The sequence below is a fragment of the Pseudophryne corroboree genome, chromosome 2 (assembly GCF_028390025.1).
Source record: "Pseudophryne corroboree isolate aPseCor3 chromosome 2, aPseCor3.hap2, whole genome shotgun sequence".
Classification (NCBI taxonomy): Eukaryota; Metazoa; Chordata; class Amphibia; order Anura; family Myobatrachidae; genus Pseudophryne; species Pseudophryne corroboree.
Window position 1 is genome coordinate 783,989,863 of NC_086445.1, and position 19,120 is coordinate 784,008,982.

Sequence of the window (19,120 nt, forward strand, 5' to 3'; positions counted from 1 at the left end):
AAAGCAACTGGATTGACTTTTTTGATAATGAGAAATGGTCCAATAAATCTAGGACCCAATCTGGCTGAGGTTTGTCGAAGTTTAATGTTGCGAGTCGACAACCACACCCTGTCTCCTACTTTAAAAGTGCACGGCCGCCGGAGCCTGTCAGAAAATCTTTTTTCCCGGAATGCTGCTTTTCTGAGAGCCAAGTGCACTTTTTTCCAAATAAGTTTAAGATGAGAGGTCAGGGCCAGAGAGGAGACAGAGGAATGTTGAAAAAATGAATTAGCTCTGGGGTGAAAACCAAAAACTGCAAAAAATGGAGACACATTGGTGGAGGAATGACAGGCATTATTATAAGCAAACTCCGCCAATGGAAGAAACTCAGACCAGTCATTTTGGAGTTTGGCCGAGTACAAACGCAAATATTGTTTTAGAGATTGGTTAACTCGCTCAGTCTGCCCATTGGATTGGGGATGATAACCGGACGTTAAAGATAATTTCATCTTTAACGAAGCACAAAAAGACTTCCAAAATTGTGCAATGAATTGTGGACCCCTATCAGAAACAATATCAGTGGGTAAGCCATGGAGTCTGAAAACATGGCGGAGGAACAAGACTGCCAATCCCTGGGCAGATGGCAATCGGGGAAGAGCAATGAAATGGGCCATTTTGCTAAAACGGTCCACTACCACCCATATGACTCGGCATCCGGCTGACAGAGGGAGGTCCACCACAAAATCCATGGAGATATGCGACCATGGCCTAAGGGGAACATTCAAGGGCATAAGTTGACCTATAGGCAAAGAACGGGGAACTTTATGCTGTGCACAGACCTGACAAGAAAAAACAAACTCTTTAATGTCTTTGGAAATACCAGGCCACCATACTGAGCGGGAGACTAATTCCAAAGTCTTAGCGATTCCCGGATGCCCGGCAACCTTGCTATCATGAAACTCCGCCAAAACAGTAGCTCTCAAAAACTCAGGGACAAAAAGACGACCAGCAGGAGTATTTCCAGGAGCTTGATGTTGAAGCAGCTTTAACTGGGTAAATACATCCTGTGTGAGGCCTGCCCGAATGACTGAAGACGGAAGTATGGGAGTAACAGGACTATTGTCTTGAACTGGAAGAAAACTGCGTGACAGGGCATCTGCCTTAGTATTCTTGGAACCTGGCCTGAAGGTGATAATGAATTTGAAACGAGTAAAAAATAAAGCCCAACGAGCCTGCCGGGCATTCAGTCGTTTAGCAGATTCAATGTATTGAAGATTTTTGTGATCAGTCAAAACTGAAATGGTATGGGTCGCTCCTTCAAGCCAATGCCTCCACTCCTCGAAAGCCCATTTAATAGCCAGCAATTCCCGGTTACCAACATCGTAGTTGGATTCTGCAGATGAGAATTTCCTGGACATAAAGGCACAAGGATGTAATTCAAGGGAATCTGGATCCTTCTGAGAAAGGATAGCCCCAACTCCAACCTCCGAGGCATCAACCTCAACAATGAAAGGCAATTCTGGGTTGGGATGTCTAAGGACAGGGGCTGAGACAAAGGCTTGTTTCAAGGCCTGAAAAGATAACTCAGCTTCACATGACCAATTGGTAGGATCTGCTCCCTTCTTAGTAAGTGCCACAATGGGAGCAACTAGGTCAGAGAAAGAGTGAATAAATCTTCTATAGTAGTTCGCAAACCCTAAAAAGCGCTGAATTGCTTTTAAGTTGGTGGGTTGCGCCCAACTAAGGATGGCTTGGAGCTTCTTTGGTTCCATACGGAATCCCCGAGGGGAAATAATGTACCCTAAAAAGGATACCTCCGTGACATGAAATTCACACTTCTCCAGTTTGGCATATAGGTGATTTTCACGTAATTTCTTTAGCACCTGACGCACCTGGGTAACATGTTGTTCTACAGAGTCAGAATATATCAAAATATCGTCTAAGTAGACTACAACGAATCTTCCAAGAAATTCACGGAGCACATCATTAATGAGATCCTGGAAAACTGCCGGAGCGTTTGACAGGCCGAATGGCATAACCAGATACTCATAGTGGCCTGATTGAGTACTGAATGCCGTTTTCCACTCATCCCCTGACTTGATTCTGATGAGGTTATATGCTCCTCTAAGGTCAATCTTAGAAAAAAATCACAGCCGAACATAGCTGATCAAAGAGGACAGAGATCAGCGGCAGAGGGTAAGTATTCTTTACTGAGATTTTATTCAAAGCTCTAAAGTCAATGCAGGGTCTGAGTGAACCATCCTTCTTCTCTACGAAGAAGAAACCTGCACTTAAAGGGGATTTAGATGGCCTGATAAAACCTTTCCCAAGGCTTTCTTTCACATACTCATTCATGGCCACAGTTTCAGGACCAGACAATGCATATAACCTTCCTTTAGGCAACGTGGCACCAGGAATTAGCTCAATGGCACAATCGTAAGGCCTATGGGGAGGCAGAATATCCGCATTGCCCTTGGAAAACACGTCAACAAAATCCTGATATTCCTCAGGAATGGGTGCAGGAACGGCGGCAGCTACTCGGATAGGAAGCGTAATACATTCTTTATTACAGATGGTACCCCATTGTAAGATCTCCCCCGACTGCCAATCAATGATGGGATTATGAAAGGCCAGCCAAGGGTGACCCAGAACCACAGGAACTGCTGGACAATGAGTAAGGAAAAACTCAATCTTTTCAGAATGCAGGGCTCCCACCGAGAGTAAAACAGGAGGTGAACCTAGAGAAATAACCCCATTGGACAAGGGACTCCCATCTAAACCATGCATGGTGACACACCTACCCAAGGTTAACTGAGGAATACCTAAGGCCTTGGCCCGTGTTAAATCCATAAAGTTCCCTGCAGCTCCACTGTCCACAAAAGCAGAGACCGAGGAACAGAGGCTGCCAAAGGAAACTTTAGCAGGAACTAACAGTGAGTTATTTGAGGAGATGAGCTGCAGACCAAAGTGAACCCCCTCACAATTCACTTGGTCAGGAAGTTTCCCGATTTGTTCGGACAACTACGGGCAAAATGTCCCTTACCTCCACAGTATAAACAAAGACCAGAATTTTGCCTCCTGGTTCTTTCTTCAGGAGACAGTTTGGAGAGACCTATCTGCATAGGCTCCTCCATGTCTACAGGAATGGAAAGCACACAAGGAGTAGACCCGACAGATGCCCCTTTTTCAGCCCTCCGCTCTCTGAGCCGACGATCTATCTTAATAGAGAGCTCCATGAGTTTATCGAGAGTCTCAGGAGCGGGATACTGAAGGAGACTGTCTTTTATAGATTCAGATAAGCCGAGGCGAAACTGACTGCGCAGAGCTGGGTCATTCCATCCACAGTCGTTCGACCAACGGCGAAACTCCGTACAATAATTCTCTGCGGGATTCCTACCCTGTCTAAGAGCACGCAACTGACTCTCAGCGGACGCCTCTCTATCAGGGTCGTCATACAATAGCCCTAAAGATTTTAAAAAGGCGTCTACAGACGATAAGGCCGGATCGTCTGTCTTTAAACCAAAAGCCCAGGTCTGAGGATCCCCCTGAAGCAGAGAAATAATAATTCCAACCCGCTGAGCCTCCGTACCTGAGGAGACTGGTCTTAAACGAAAATAAAGTTTACAAGACTCTTTAAAATTAAAAAACTGTTTTCTATCCCCAGAAAAACGGTCAGGCAGATGCATTTTTGGTTCAGGGATGACCCTCGGGGAAGTCCGTAACTGATCTTCCTGTGACCTCACCCGGAGGGACAGATCCTGAACCATCTGAGTAAGTTCTTGAATCTGACTAACTAGAAGCTGGCCAGGATTTGGCCCAATACCGGCGGGATTCATGAGGCCGACAAAATCTCCCAACTGAATAAGTGAAAAAATTAACTCCTGTTAATTAAAATTTTTTCTTTTGTCTGGCCGGTGATAATGTTATGATTCCTGTACTCCAGACCGGAGGAGATCTTATGGCAGAGGTCTGAGTACAGGGAAAATAAGCTGGTTGTGGGAGCAGGAGAGCCTAGTAACCCCTGGCACCCTAACTCCGTTGTCTCGCCCGTGTTATCAGAAATCCCCTGCGAGACTATGGTTGCTTGAGCCCATGGCAGCCGCGTTCGAAGGGCGGATTATGTCTGCCCAACCCCGATGCCCCCGCAGGTCTTAGAGGGAGACAAGGGGAAGTCCGAGACAGGGTGATAACAAGGGGCCCTCTGACTAAGCAACCAGGCCAGGGGTTACAAGCTAACTAACTTAAACCAAAGGTATGTGCGGACTAGCCGCCAGGGAAAAGGACAACCAAAGATCCCCTGATCCGTTACTCCTATCCAGCACCGCTGGATACCAGAGTGGATCTGTGGGAGCGGAATCCTCCGCAAAAGCTCCAGAACACAAGTAAACTAAATAATAAACAGTAAGCGGACAAGCCGCAACACACGGCTGAGCCGCGACTCACGAACACCACAAGATGTTAAAGGTGCTCGGTCAGACTCCAGGAACAGATGACAAACTTCCGAGTACAGGATCTCTGAGGACAGGAACAACCGGATTGAGCAGGACTGGAAACTCTCTGTAGCAGACACAGGCAAACAGGAAGCTATCACCGGCGTCTGTAAGGAGTCCTGAGGGTGCCTTTATTCAGGAACCCTCCAATGAAAATCCAGACAGGGTAATCAACTGAAATGCCGTGCAGCTTGCATGCTGCACGGCCAGCACACCATGAGGTAATCAGGACAGACCCAGCAACGGGGAACGCGGCTGAACGTGGCGTCCCCGTTGCTAAGGTCAGAGCGGCTCCGTGCGCCCGGCGTCTAGCGTTGCCAGGGAGCCGGCGGCTGTACGCGCACGGCGTCCCTGGTTGCTAGGCGCCGGGCCGCACCGACGAGCGGACCCCGGCGCCTAACAGTTGTTATAATTATTATAATACTGTAGCAGTGGACATATAGCAGCAGCGTATATCGTCACTGGAATGACTGATAGACAGGATGCTACCACTGGTCTGATGCAGCACAACACAACAACACTGAAAGGAACTTGTGGTTGTTGTTATAATTATTATAATACTGTAGCAGTGGACATATAGCAGCAGCGTATACCACTGTGACTGCCTGGTCTGATGCAGCACAACACAGCAACACTGTAAGGGACTTGTTGTTGTTGTTGTTATTATTATTATTATACGGCAGCAGTGGATATATAGTAGCAGCGTATACCACTGTGACTGCCTCGTCACTGGAATGACTGATGGACTGGACACTACCACTGGTCTGATGCAGCACAACTCAACACTGTAAGGGACTTGTGGTGGTTGTTGTTATAATTATTATAATACTGTAGCAGTGGACATATAGCAGCAGCGAATTTCGTCACTGGAATGACTGATAGACAGGACACTACCACTGGTCTGATGCAGCACAATACAACAACACTGTAAGGGACTTGTGGTTGTTGTTGTTGTTATTATTATTATAATACTGTAGCAGTGGACATATAGCAGCAACGTATATCATTACTGGAATGACTGATGGACAGGACACTACCACTGGTCTGATGCAGCACAACACAACCGAACACCACTTTATACAGCTACATTGGATATATGGCAGCAGAGGACACCAATACTGTGACTGGCTGGACTGATGCAGCACAATACACTGACTACACTGGACTGGACAGCACAACACAGCACCACTTTATACAGCTACACTGGATATATGGCAGCAGAGGACACCAACACTGTGACTGGCTGGGCTGATGCAGCACAATACACTGACTACACTGGACAGCACAACATAGCACCACTTTATACAGCTACACTGGATATATGGCAGCAGAGGACACCAACACTGTGACTGGCTGGACTGATGCAGCACAATTCACTGACTACACTGGACTGGACAGCACAACACAGCACCACTTTATACAGCTACACTGGATATATGGCAGCAGAGGACACCAACACTGTGACTGGCTGGACTGATGCAGCACAATACACTGACTACACTGGACAGCACAACACAGCACAAGACTCGACACCCCACTTTCCCGCCCCCACACAGACACTGGTGGTCATTCCGAGTTGTTTGCTCGCAAGCTGCTTTTAGCAGCTTTGCACACGCTAAGCCGCCGCCTACTGGGAGTGAATCTTAGCTTCTCAAAATTGCGAACGAAAGATTAGCAAAATTGCGAATAGACACTTCTTAGCAGTTTCTGAGTAGCTTCAAACTTACTCGGCATCTGCAATCAGTTCAGTGCTTGTCGTTCCTGGTTTGACGTCATAAACACACCCATCGTTCGCCCAGACACTCCTCCGTTTCTCCAGCCACTCCCGCGTTTTTCCCAGAAACTGTAGCGTTTTTTCACACACTCCCATAAAACGGCCTGTTTCCGCCCAGAAACACCCACTTCCTGTCAATCACACTACGATCACCAGAACGAAGAAAAAACCTCGTAATGCCGTGAGTAAAATACCTAACTGCATAGCAAATTTACTTGGCGCAGTCGCAGTGCGAACATTGCGCATGCGCAGTTAGCGGAAAATCGCTGCGATGCGAAGAAAAATACAGAGCGAACAACTCGGAATGACCCCCACTGAACACTGAGGACACGTCCTCTCAATACACTCTCTGAGACTGGAGTGAAAATGGCCGCAACGCGCGGCTCCTTATATGGAATACAAATCCTGCGAGAATCCGACAGTGGGATGATGACGTTTTGCCTCGTTCGGGTTTCCGAGTCAGGTGGGAAAACTCGAGCCTGGCTCAGAACCGAACTCGGAAGGCAAAGTCCGGTAGGGTTCGGATCTCTGAGAACCGAACCTACTCATCTCTAGTGATAAGTGCAAGGTGGTAAACGCACCAGCCAATCAGCTCCAATATGTAAATTAACAGTGAGGAGCTTATTGGCTGGTGCATTTATCACCTTGCACAAATCACTGGTTTATCACTTCCTTATGCCTTCTCCAGGTTAATACATCTGTCCCAATATTCCTCCAACAGACTCCTACTCCTGAGGTAAACCTATAAAGGATAACTCCCTGAAACCTATGCCAAGTTATTGACCTTGTGCTAAAAAATCAGCTTCCACCATGTTCCTGGTCTGCATTTTGGTGTTGACCTCTTTCCTTGTGGTTTCTTTTACTGACTTATGGACTTTATCTTGGTCTATTCGACTAACGTTTCTTCACTACCTCCTAATATCGACTTTAATCTGTCTAACCTTTGAAATTGAACAATAGTCTATTGCTGTTTTGAATCCCAGTACTACAGCTATTATAATTCTTTCCAGTACTCAGTTCCATGCAAAAAGACGGACAAATAGGTTCTGTAACATATGAGAGTCACCAGAATGAAGTGTCAGCTTGGCAGGGGATCCTGTTTGTTAGGCTGTAAAGGGTCTCCAGGGGCACAAACCACAGGTGCGGAAGTATGTACAAAACTTACTAATAATTCTTTAAGATTGCATGTGATGTGTACTCTATTAAATGGAAGACTTCCAATACATTAGCCTGTTCCGAATATGGTGCACATAACTCTTTATTTAAAAGTTTATATATTTCACTTATAGCTGTATTTTTCTGTCCTCATTCTTTTATTACACTTCTAGACTATTTTACAAAAAAAATACTATGTCCAAGCCGTAATGTGGAGATCAGAGCAGCGGGAAGCGGTGGCAAACAGCGCCGGGATCAAGAGTCTGATCCCAGTGCTGGTAGACTTGCGACAGGTAGTGTCGCGGTAGCGGCACTTCAAACTTGGCACCGATTCGGCAGCCAATTGGAAGTGCCACCTGCGGCCTTTCAAAACTGGCGCCCTCCGTGAGCTAATCACAGCTTGCGGAATGGCAGCCAATAGGAAGTGGCCACGGCGAGCCAATCAGTGGTCTCTGAGCCGCACCTGGCCCCACTCCCAGTGTCTGACGTCAGACGCCACCAGGGAACAGAAGAAGCAGGCCACATAGAAGAGCAGTAAAGAGCCGGGTGGCGCCGGAAAGAAGAGGACACTGCGGGAGGAGCTCCGGTAGCCGCTGAAGAGGCCAGAAGACGTTGGCCTCCAGAAAGATGTCCAGAAAGAACGCAGAGAGGCTTTGGCGGCGCCGCTGGCCAGGACAGATCAGCGGCAGAAGAGTGCGGCTGAGGACCCGGAGAGACCACCAGGGGAGGAATAAAAAAGAGCTAACAAAGATCCCCACTGATGCCTCTCCCATAGGTACAGGTAGGCCCTCGGTGAGGTCACCTGTCACCCCCCCCCCTTCCTCCCTAGACCATCAGGGAATGGGCATTAAGCCTAGGGGCACAGCCAGGCTAGTGGCCTGTTGCGCAGTAAGTGGGCATTAGGCCAGAGGGGTATATTCAGGCAATAGGCCTGTGTCCATATTAGAGGGCATTAGGTCCTAGGTGAAGTACAGCCCATTAGGGAGGCATAAGGTGACTCTAGGCACTAGGCCCAGGTCACCAGGAATAAGCCCACTGTAAGCAGGCTTGTAAGCCTGAGTCACATTGCATAAGAGCGATCTGGGCACTAGGCCCAGGTCACTCCAACTGGCCCCAAGTTAGGCGGGCACTAGGCCCGTGGGATAAAGTCAGGCCTCTGGCCTGTGTGCAGTTAGGGGACACTAGGACCAGAATAAATAAAATGACCCTTGCAAGGTTCTGAGCAGTAGGCCCAATTAAGCAGCATGGGGAAGTGGGCAGGTTGTGTGGCGCCCACTCCCCAGTAATCTAAAATAAGTTTTCCCCTGTGTGGAGGAATGGTCCAGCTCCACACATGTCGCCGCAACAACTTTAGGAGATAGAGGGACAGGACATTGTTTAATCTTGTACTGTTGTGATTGTTGTTTCCGTGCAGGGCAAAGTGTTTTTTAAAGTTTGTGTATAGTTTGTGTTGCACCACATACACCTGAGCTAGTTTGAGGGCTCTGTTCATGCAGCTAGTTTAGCAAATGCACACTAGGTTAGCTTCTGGCCATGCACGACTGTTGTTCCTTTCTGCCTCCTTACAGGGACCTGTAAGTGGAGAAGATCCGACTACAAGATTGGCAACGGTGAGCATCCTCTGTGTCTGTCTGTCCCTGTTACTGTCTGTCCCCTGAGTTCCGGTTCAGTGGACCTTGCTCGGCATGAGCCACCCAATTTTCACCTCAGCGTGAGAGTGCTGTTAGGTGAAAATTGGGTGGCTCATGCTTTATGCCGATGATGATTTTCACCTAACCAGTGAAGGTTGCCACCATCTCTGGAGTATTCTCTTTTCCTTTGGAAAAGAGTTGATACTCCTTCATTGTTTTCCTTTCCTTCCCAGCTTGTCCGTTGCACCAGCACCCCTCTCACAGTAATACATTACTATAGTTCTCTCAGGTGGTGACATTAACTGATATCAAATAATTGAGTATCAGTGGAAAATAACACATAATCTTTCTCTCCGATAATGCATCTTGCCTGTTAAATGAAAGTCAGCCATGTGTTACTCTGGGAAATGGAAAGAATGAGAACAGTGGGCATTGTCTTTGGATGCTGTGCTGCAAGGTCTGGCAAATGAATATACTCTAGCTAAGGGATACATTGTATTAATATCCACAAACAAATATGAGTGAAATAGCTACTGTAGATATTCTGCAACCATAATGCTTGGAATTTAGTGTTTTTGTATAAGTGAATTATACTAAACTAGTTAGCAGCCCATCAAACTGATGGAACAACACAACAGTAATGGCAGCGCCAATGGTTGTGCACGCACAAACCGAGCAAAACTTGAATTGCACCATTGGGTGGGTGCCATCTATTGGCCACCGGCAAGCAAAACACTTGTATTTTCCCCCGTAGAGGAGAGGACCCTGTGCTCATTTTTGATATGCCTGAAAATTTGGTGTGGCCTATGTGCTGCCAATAGTTCTTTTCCAGGAAGAGACAAGAATCTCCCATCTCCTTTTGTATTTAGTGTTAAGGGGCACATTTATCAAAGTTTCTAAAGATGGCAAGTGGAGGTGATGCTCATAACCAATCAGATTGTAGCTCTAATTTATCTAGCACATTCTAGAAATTCATAGCTAGAATATAATTGGCTGATTATCCTCTTTATAAGAATTGAGGAATTTCCCCCTAGATAACGTAAGTGTTAACTGCATGAGGAATATGGGAATCCAGCCCAGATGTCTCATAGCAATGGTGTGTTGTCCAATCTAATTTACAAAAGCATGGTGCTGTTATCTCCCACGCATGTTTCAGTATAGTATTGAGTAACTTATATCTTTATTACAGTTTAAAAACATAATTTACTTTATGCTACAAAATTCTAATACCAATGCAGGATACCAAGCTTAACTATCAAAAAGCACACAATACGATTATTTGACACAGAATCCTAGTCAACATTTTGGTGTACTTAATAACATCTTCAATATCAACATCTGATGGAAGTGTCCAAACACAGCAAATGCATCTCCCAGCAACAGCCAACACAGCTGTGGCTCTGAGTGTCCTTGGACCAGCAGTTCTATAAAACAAGAGATTACAGAAAAATGCCCCTAAAGATGCCAACATGCATAATACAACAAAAACAATAAGATATATAAAGTAGAGATGTGCACCGGAAATTTTTCGGGTTTTGTGTTTTGGTTTTGGATTCCGTTCTGCGGCCGTGTTTTGGATTCGGACGCGTTTTGCCAAAACCTCCCTGAAAATTTTTTGTTGTATTCGGGTGTGTTTTGGATTCGGTGTTTTTTTTTTAAAAAACCCTCAAAAACAGCTTAAATCAAGAATTTGGGGGTAATTTTGATTGCTGGATGACTAAGCAAAGCGACCCAAGAGGGCTGGCCCATCTAGGAATGGCACTGCAGTGTCAGACAGGAGGGCACTTAAAAAATTTGGCCCCAAACAGCACATGATGCAAAGAAAAGAGAAAAAGAGGTACACTGTGGTCGCTGGAAGGCTAAGCTAAGCGACACAAACACCTCAATATCACAGGAATTATTTGTTCTAATCAATGGTATTATTGGTCCAAATCACTGGAAGAAAATTACAAAATCACTGGAATTATTCGTAAACATTTGTAGAAAGTTGCTGTTCTCTGATTACAGAAATGCTCAGATATTCCTGCGAATCCACAATCCCTTCCCAGAGGAAAAAGAAATTGAGAAACCATTGTTTGAGAACGTTTGTCTCTTTCCCTTACAAAGGAACAAACCACTTTCCAAGAAGACTGACGTTTTTGGGATTATGGAGACATAATGTTTTTGAATATAAATTCTAAAGCAGGTGGTGTATTAGAGCAAAGGAGTGCAAGAGACCAGCCATGCAGTTTCTGAAATATTATGACAAAATGTTACTGTATTTCATAAGGACTCATTCCTAACGCTGCTAAGTACTGTTTGGTATACTGTATCTGGCTTCCATGAGGTAGTTGTCCATTATTTCAGCTTCCATTGACCTTTTTGAAAGCGGTAGAAGTTATCGATTCTTTTTCTTTTCCCCTATTTTTAATTTTCTCCTGCATAGCCCAGTAAAATGTTGCAATGTTAAGTATTGACTTGTGCCGTCTGGGGGTCCACTTCTTCACCAAACCCAGCCAAATCTCATCCTAACCCTCTGTTCCACGTTCTCTATGTACCCCATCTGTGTCACCCATGTCTGTCTACCCCTCCCCTTTAGATTGTAAGCTCTCACGAGCAGGGCCCTCTTCCCTCATGTGCTTATCCTTTGTCTTACATTAATAATCTTCAACTGTACCACATCCAGCAGTCTTCTGCCACCTGAAACTTATTCCAGTGTCATCTGCTGATGTAACTATGTTTATTTACCCTGTACTTGTCCTATACTGTCATCAACTGTAAGTTGCTGTTTTCCTGTTTGATTATTTACTGTATGTACTCTGTAATTGGGCGTTGCGGAACCCTTGTGGCACCATATAAATAAAGGATAATAATAATAATAATAATATAGGGTGTATAATCCCCAGGTGTATCTCACACATCACACAGTACAGTATATAGGGTGTATAATCCCCAGGTTTATCTCACACATCGCTCAGTACAGATCATAGGATGTATAATCACCAGGTGTATAACACACATCGCACAGTACAGTATATAGGGTGTATAATCCCCAAGTGTATCTCACACATCGCTCAGTACAGTATATAGGGTGTACAATCCACTGGTGTATCTCACACATCACACAGTACACTATATAGGGTGTACAATCCCCAGGTGTATCGCACACATCACACAGTACAGTATATAGGGTGTATAATCCCCAGGTTTATCTCACAAATCGCTCAGTACAGTATATAGGGTGTATAATCCCCAGGTTTATCTCACACATCGCTCAGTACAGATCATAGGATGTATAATCACCAGGTGTATAACACACATCGCACAGTACAGTATATAGGGTGTATAATGCCCAGGTGTATCTCACACATTGCTCAGTACAGTATACAGGGTGTATAATCACCAGGTGTATCACAAACGTTGCACAGTACAGTATACAGGGTTTATAATCCCCAGGTGTATCTCACACATCGCTCAGTACAGATTACAGGATGTATAAAATCACCAGGTGTATAACACAAGTCGCACAGTACAGTATACATACTGGTCACAACAATGCAGCAGATATTGAACACTGATCAGGATACTAGAAGTGACACAGAGCTGCAAGATGCAGCAATGGCCTACTGTACTGTACTATATGTATACTGCTGGTCACCAAAATGCTGCACTGTCCTACTATATACTGCTCACAATAATGCAGCACAGAGATAGTATACGTGACACAGAGCTGCAAGATACAGCAATGGTCTACTGTACTGTACTATATGTATACTGCTGGTCACCAAAATGCTGCACTGTCCTACTATATACTGCTCACAATAATGCAGCACAGAGATAGTATACTTGACACAGAGCTGCAAGATACAGCAATGGCCTATACTGTACTATATGTATACTGCTGGTCACCAAAATGCTGCACTGTCCTACTATATACTGCTCACAATAATGCAGCACAGAGATAGTATACTTGACACAGAGCTGCAAGATACAGCAATGGCCTACTGTACTGTACTACTATAATTATATACTGGTGGTCCCCAGTCCCCACAATGCAGCACACTGAGCACAGATATTTGCGGCACACTGAGCACAGATATGGAGCGTTTTCAGGCAGAGAACGTAGATATTTTCAGCACACTGAGCACAGATATTTGTAGCACACTGAGCATAGATATTTGCAGCACACTGAGCACAGATTACAGAGCTTTTCAGGGAGAGAACGCAGCCACGTCCTCTCTGTTCAATCTCCAATGCACGTGTGAAAATGTCGGCGACACGCGGCTCTTTATATAGAATACGAATCTCGCGAGAATCCGACAGCGGGATGATGACGTTCGGGCGCGTTCGGGTTAACCGAGCAAGGCGGGAAGATCCAAGGCTGCATCGGAACAGTGTGAAATAGGTGAAGTTCGGGGGGGTTCGGATCTCGGAGAACCGAACCCGCTCATCTCTAATATAAAGGAGAACAGACAAACGAAAATCCAAATAAAGAAAAAAAAATCACACTACAAGAAATATATACTAGCTGAATACCTGTGCTTCCCTACAGAATTTCAAGTATATCCATGTGTGTAACTTTAATTTTGAAGGAATTCCTGATAAACTACATGCCCCTCCATAAACCGCCCAAGAACACACCAAAACAATAAACAGATTTTATTGTACGGGTAGTCTCTGTGTCTTATTTTCTGGACAATGGGATATACCTAGAGTTAACTGGTTAGTTTATCACAGAAGATCAGCCATTAGACTTACAACAGGACATGCTCTGCCCGCCGTTGCCAATCTTTATCAGGCCGCACCTCCAGACGGGCCTTCCCAGATTGATGCTGTCAAAATGCTGGCCCCGAGAAGAATAATTTGCCTCCTTCTCTGCCCCGTCCCGCCTATGATGCTGCGTTGCTCAGTGCTGTAAATGCTGGGACGACAGGCCAAGATCTGCCAGCTGTATGTTAAATATGTAAGGTTTGCAGGGTTAGGCTGACTCTATTCCAAAGGGCTCTAGGTCTCCTTGCTTAGCTTCTCTCTCTCCTTAGGGCTCCTCCTTTCAGGTAAAAAAGGTAAAGATTTTCGCACAACACTTAATGTCACTGGGAGAGCTGTCATTACCCTTTACACAGCAGATAAGCAGTTGCTGACTATCAAGCTTTCCTTTAATGCGTTTAAGAGTTAAAATATTTATCTCTCTTTTCCTCCTGTTGCTCTTGGCAAAGTTTAGTTCAAGTGACAGGTTAACCTCTGATAATTGAGACACTATCCTCTCCTGACTGGAAATAGGTTGGTTAAGTACTTATATCTGAAATCTGTATATATAAAAGGCAAATGCCACTGACTCATCACACAATTTCCTTAACCATAAGGCTGGACTGCCTTGCCAGTGGCAGTTGCAGAGCAATCCATTATTCAACTAGGGGAACCACACCAAGCAAGGTTTGACAGTGTTTAGGGGTGGCAGTTGATGTGGCTACCATAGTTGAATAATGGACTGCTCTGCAACTGCCACTGGCAAGGAAGACATGGAACAGAGCATTGTGTCCTCTCCTCTCAGCGACTTGGTATTGCCAGCACCATGCATTCTCTATAGCCCCAGATTAGTGGGCTGTCTTAACTCTCCCCTGTGAGGGGGGAATTCCCAATAATCATCTCACCCCTTTTAACCCCTTTGTGGGTGGAAGTTTGAAAAATCCCTTCTTAGTGCTGGTCTACATCACAAAAGCAAGCTACTGTCCAAATGTCAAGTTTCTAGTCCTTATAGTTCAGGAGATTTTGTGATAAGTCAGTGGTATTTGCCTTACATATATAAAGATATAGAGAAGAAAGATATATAAAAGTATAGAAGAAAAAATATACACATAGAAAAAATGTAAACAAGTTTCAAATTTAATAGAGTTTCTCTGTATGTATTGGTACACATTCAAATCATTATGTTGATTCATAAATTCCCTCTTGTAATCAATGTACAACAATTGCCCGTCTATGTCAGTGGGCCGAATTACAATTTCCTCATATCTACTTAAATTCCTCAGAGCAACATGTTCTCCCTTGGAAAGATTTTGATGGATGTATTTATGTTCCCAAGTTAAATTTTACAAGGATTTGATACTTGAGGGTCAAAATTGGGTTTAACACATTCCCAACAATGGGCCTAATTTAGACCTGTTCGCTCGATAGGGTTTTTTTTGCAGTCCTGCATTCGCATAGTCGCCGCCCATAGGGGAGTGTATTTTCACTTTGCAAGTGTGCAAACGCATGTGTAGCAGAGCTGTACAAACAGATTTTGTGCAGTGTCTGACTATTCCAGGACTTACTCAGAGGCTGCGATCACATCAGCCTGTCCAGGACCGGAATTGACGTCAGGAACCCTCCCTGCAAACGCTTGGACACACCTGCGTTTTTCCAACCACTCCCAAAAAATGGTCAGTTGACACCCACAAATGGCTCCTTCCTGTCAATCTCTTTGCGAACGCCCATGCGAATGGATCCTTTGCACAAACCCATCGCTGAGCGGCAATCCGCTTTGTACCCGTGCGACGCGCCTGCGCATTGCGGTTCATCAACATGCACAGTTTAGACCTGATCACAGGCTGTATAAAAATGCAGCCTAGCGATCAGTTCTGAATTAGGCCAAATATCTGTCAACAGTATTTAAAAAGTCATCAACAGCTGATGGCATCTGACTGCAAGATGTTCTTGTAGGTGAAGCTTGCATCCAAATCTATGCAGGGTCAAAAAACCAGAAAAAAACAATAACATTCTGATACTCACAAGGCTGCCTCTTCCCATGGGTTGCCCAAGAGCTGCAGGATACTACAGGGCCCATGGCCAATGCCACCTCATTACCGGGGTCTGGCAAGGCTGTTGGCACACCTGCCTACAGTATGTGCTCCGCAGCTGTGCATACATAGACCTTAACATCGGCAAATAGTACAGAGCCTTCTCTGCTGTTCTGTAACTTCCTCTGCTCCATCTCCCTCTATCGTATTGTTCTCCTTGCACCCTGCCTGCACTTCTCCGCTTACTTTGTAATGTATGTTGAATATAAGCAGGAAAGGGTAGGAGCAGAGAGCGCAACCCCTCATCCACAGCTGGCCAAGTCATCCGTTTTAGCAATAGAGGAGGGACTATGTCAGGCATAGGCAGCACTACTAAGGGGAGGAACTGAGACTAGAGAGGAGAACGACCCCTCCTCCGGCCGGGTCCTGGACATTGACTGAGTTACAGTGCCTTATGGGGACGGCAGCAGCTGCACTCCATGGCCAAAATTTACTAAGAATTCGAGTTTGTCCAATTTGTGTTTTTTTTTCTAAATCCCAATCCGGGAATTCACTAAGCACCAATCTCGGCAGTGTTTGGACTATTCGTAATGGTTTGATTAGCAAAGTTCAGAAATACGAATGAATAGACCATCGGTCAAACACGGCTGTTATTTCATACAATACGGGCATTCACTATTCATTCGTATTTGGGTGTTAGTCTCTGAGTGCTCAAGTGCGGGTCTGTTTTTTTTTCGATTCGTTAAAAAAAGCAGCAAAAAAATAGACCTGCTTTTTCCAGTCGAGTTTGGATAACCATGCACGGATCAGTGAGATCTGTGCATGGTTATCTATGGGAAAGGGTCTGTTTAGTGTTAAAACTTAAAAAAAAATGCGTGGGGTCCCCCCTCCTAAGCATAACCAGCCTCGGGCTCTTTGAGCCGGTCCTGGTTGTCAAAATATGGGGGGGGAAATGACAGGGGTTCCCTCATATTTCATCAACCAGCACCGGGCTCTGCTCCTGGTCCTGGTTCCAAAAATACGGGGGACAAAAAGCGTAGGGGTCCCCCGTATTTTTGAAACCAGCACCAGGCTCCACTAGCCAGGTACATAATGCCACAGCCGGGGGACACTTTTATACTGGTCCCTCTGGCCCTTGCATTACATACCCAACTAGTCACCCCTGGCCGGGGTACCCTGGAGGAGTGGGAACCCCTTAAATCAAGGGGTCCCCCCTCCAGCCACCCAAAGGCCAGGGGTGAAGCCCAAGGCTGTCCCCCCCATCCAAGGGCGGCGGATGGGGGGCTGATAGCCATGTGAAAAAAATGTGAATATTGTTTTTAGTAGCAGTACTACAAGTCCCAGCAAGCCTCCCCCGCAAGCTGGTACTTGGAGAACCACAAGTACCAGCATGCGGTTGAAAACCTGGCCCGCTGGTACCTGTAGTACTACTACTAAAAAAATACCCCCAAAAAAACAGGACACACACACCGTGAAAGTATAAGTTTATTACATACATGCACACCTCCATACATACATACTTACCTATGTTCCCACGAGGCTCGGTCCTCTTCTCCATGTAGAATCCTTGGGGGACCTGTGAAAAAAATTATACTCACATAATTCAGTGTAGATTGTGTCCAAAGTATAATCCACGTACTTGGCAAAGCAAAAAAATGGAAACCCAAACACGCACTGAAAGTTGTCCCATGTTTACACATGGGACCCCTTTCCCCGACTGCCAGGACCCCCCCTGACTCCTGTCAAAGAGGGTCCCTTCAGCCAATCAGGGAGCGCCACGTCATGGCACTCTCCTGATTGGCTGTGTGCTCCTGTAGTGTCTGTGAGGCAGCACACGGCACAGATACAATGGAGCGCATATGCGCTCCATTGTAGCCAATGGTGGGAACTTTACGGTCAGCGGTGAGGTTAATTTTGGTCAACCGCTGACCGCAAAGTTCCCACCATTGGCTACAATGGAGCGCATAGGCGCTACATTGTATCTGTGCCATGTGCTGCCTCACAGACAGTACAGGAGCACACAGCCAATCAGGAGAGTGCCACGACGTGGCGCTCCCTGATTGGCTGAAGGGACCCACTTTGACAGGAGTCAGGGGGGTCCTGGCAGTCGGGGAAAGGGGTCCCATGTGTAAACATGGGACAACTTTCAGTGCGTGGTTGGGTTTCCGTTTTTTTGTTTTGCCAAGTACGTGGATTATACTTTGGACACAATCTACACTGGATTATGTGAGTATAATTTTTTTCACAGGTCCCCCAAGGATTCTACATGGAGAAGAAGACCGAGCCTCGTGGGAACATAGGTAAGTATGTATGTATGGAGGTGTGCATGTATGTAATAAACTTATACTTTCACGGTGTGTGTATCCTGTTTTTTTGGGGGTATTTTTTTAGTAGTAGTACAACAGGTACCAGCGGGCCAGGTTTTCAACCGCATGCTGGTACTTGTGGTTCTCCAAGTACCAGCTTGCGGGGGAGGCTTGCTGGGACTTGTAGTACTGCTACTAAAAACAATATTCACATTTTTTTACACATGGCTATCAGCCCCCCATCTGCCGCCCTTGGATGGGGGGGACAGCCTCGGGCTTCACCCCTGGCCCTTGGGTGGCTGGAGGGTGGGGGACCCCTTCATTTAAGGGGTTCCCACTCCTCCAGGGTACCCCGGCCAGGGGTGACTAGTTGGGCATGTAATGCCAGGGCCGCAGGGACCAGTATAAAAGTGTCCCCCGGCTGTGGCATTATGTACCTGGCTAGTGGAGCCCGGTGCTTGTTTCAAAAATACGGGGGACCCCTACGCTTTTTGTCCCCCGTATTTTTGGAACCAGGACCAGGCGCAGAGCCCGGTGCTGGTTGATGAAATATGGGGGAACCCCTGTCATTTTTTTGCCCATATTTTGTCAACCAGGACCGGCTCAAAGAGCCCGAGGCTGGTTGTGCTTAGGAGTGGGGACCCCACGCAATTTTTTTCTGATTTGTAACAACTTTAAACACCTTTTTAAGGTACACAATGAAGCCCTGCACGGATCTCACAGATCCGGCCGGGATTACTTGTGTTTTGTCAGGCAGTGTTTTACTCATCACTCCCGTAAAACACTGCCTAACATTACGAATCACATCGACATCGGAAAAAACGAATTGGGAAAAGTCGGCAGCTTAGTGAATGATCGTATCAGGATTCAAAAAGTTGCAGTAAAATGCACCCGATACCATTCAAGTTCAAACACCCTTCAAAACGGCAAAAACACAAATCTTTGTAAATATACCCCCATTACTGTACAGAGACTTTGGGTCATTTGTGGACCTGGAAGCATACAATGGGGTAAATTTACTAAGCTGGGA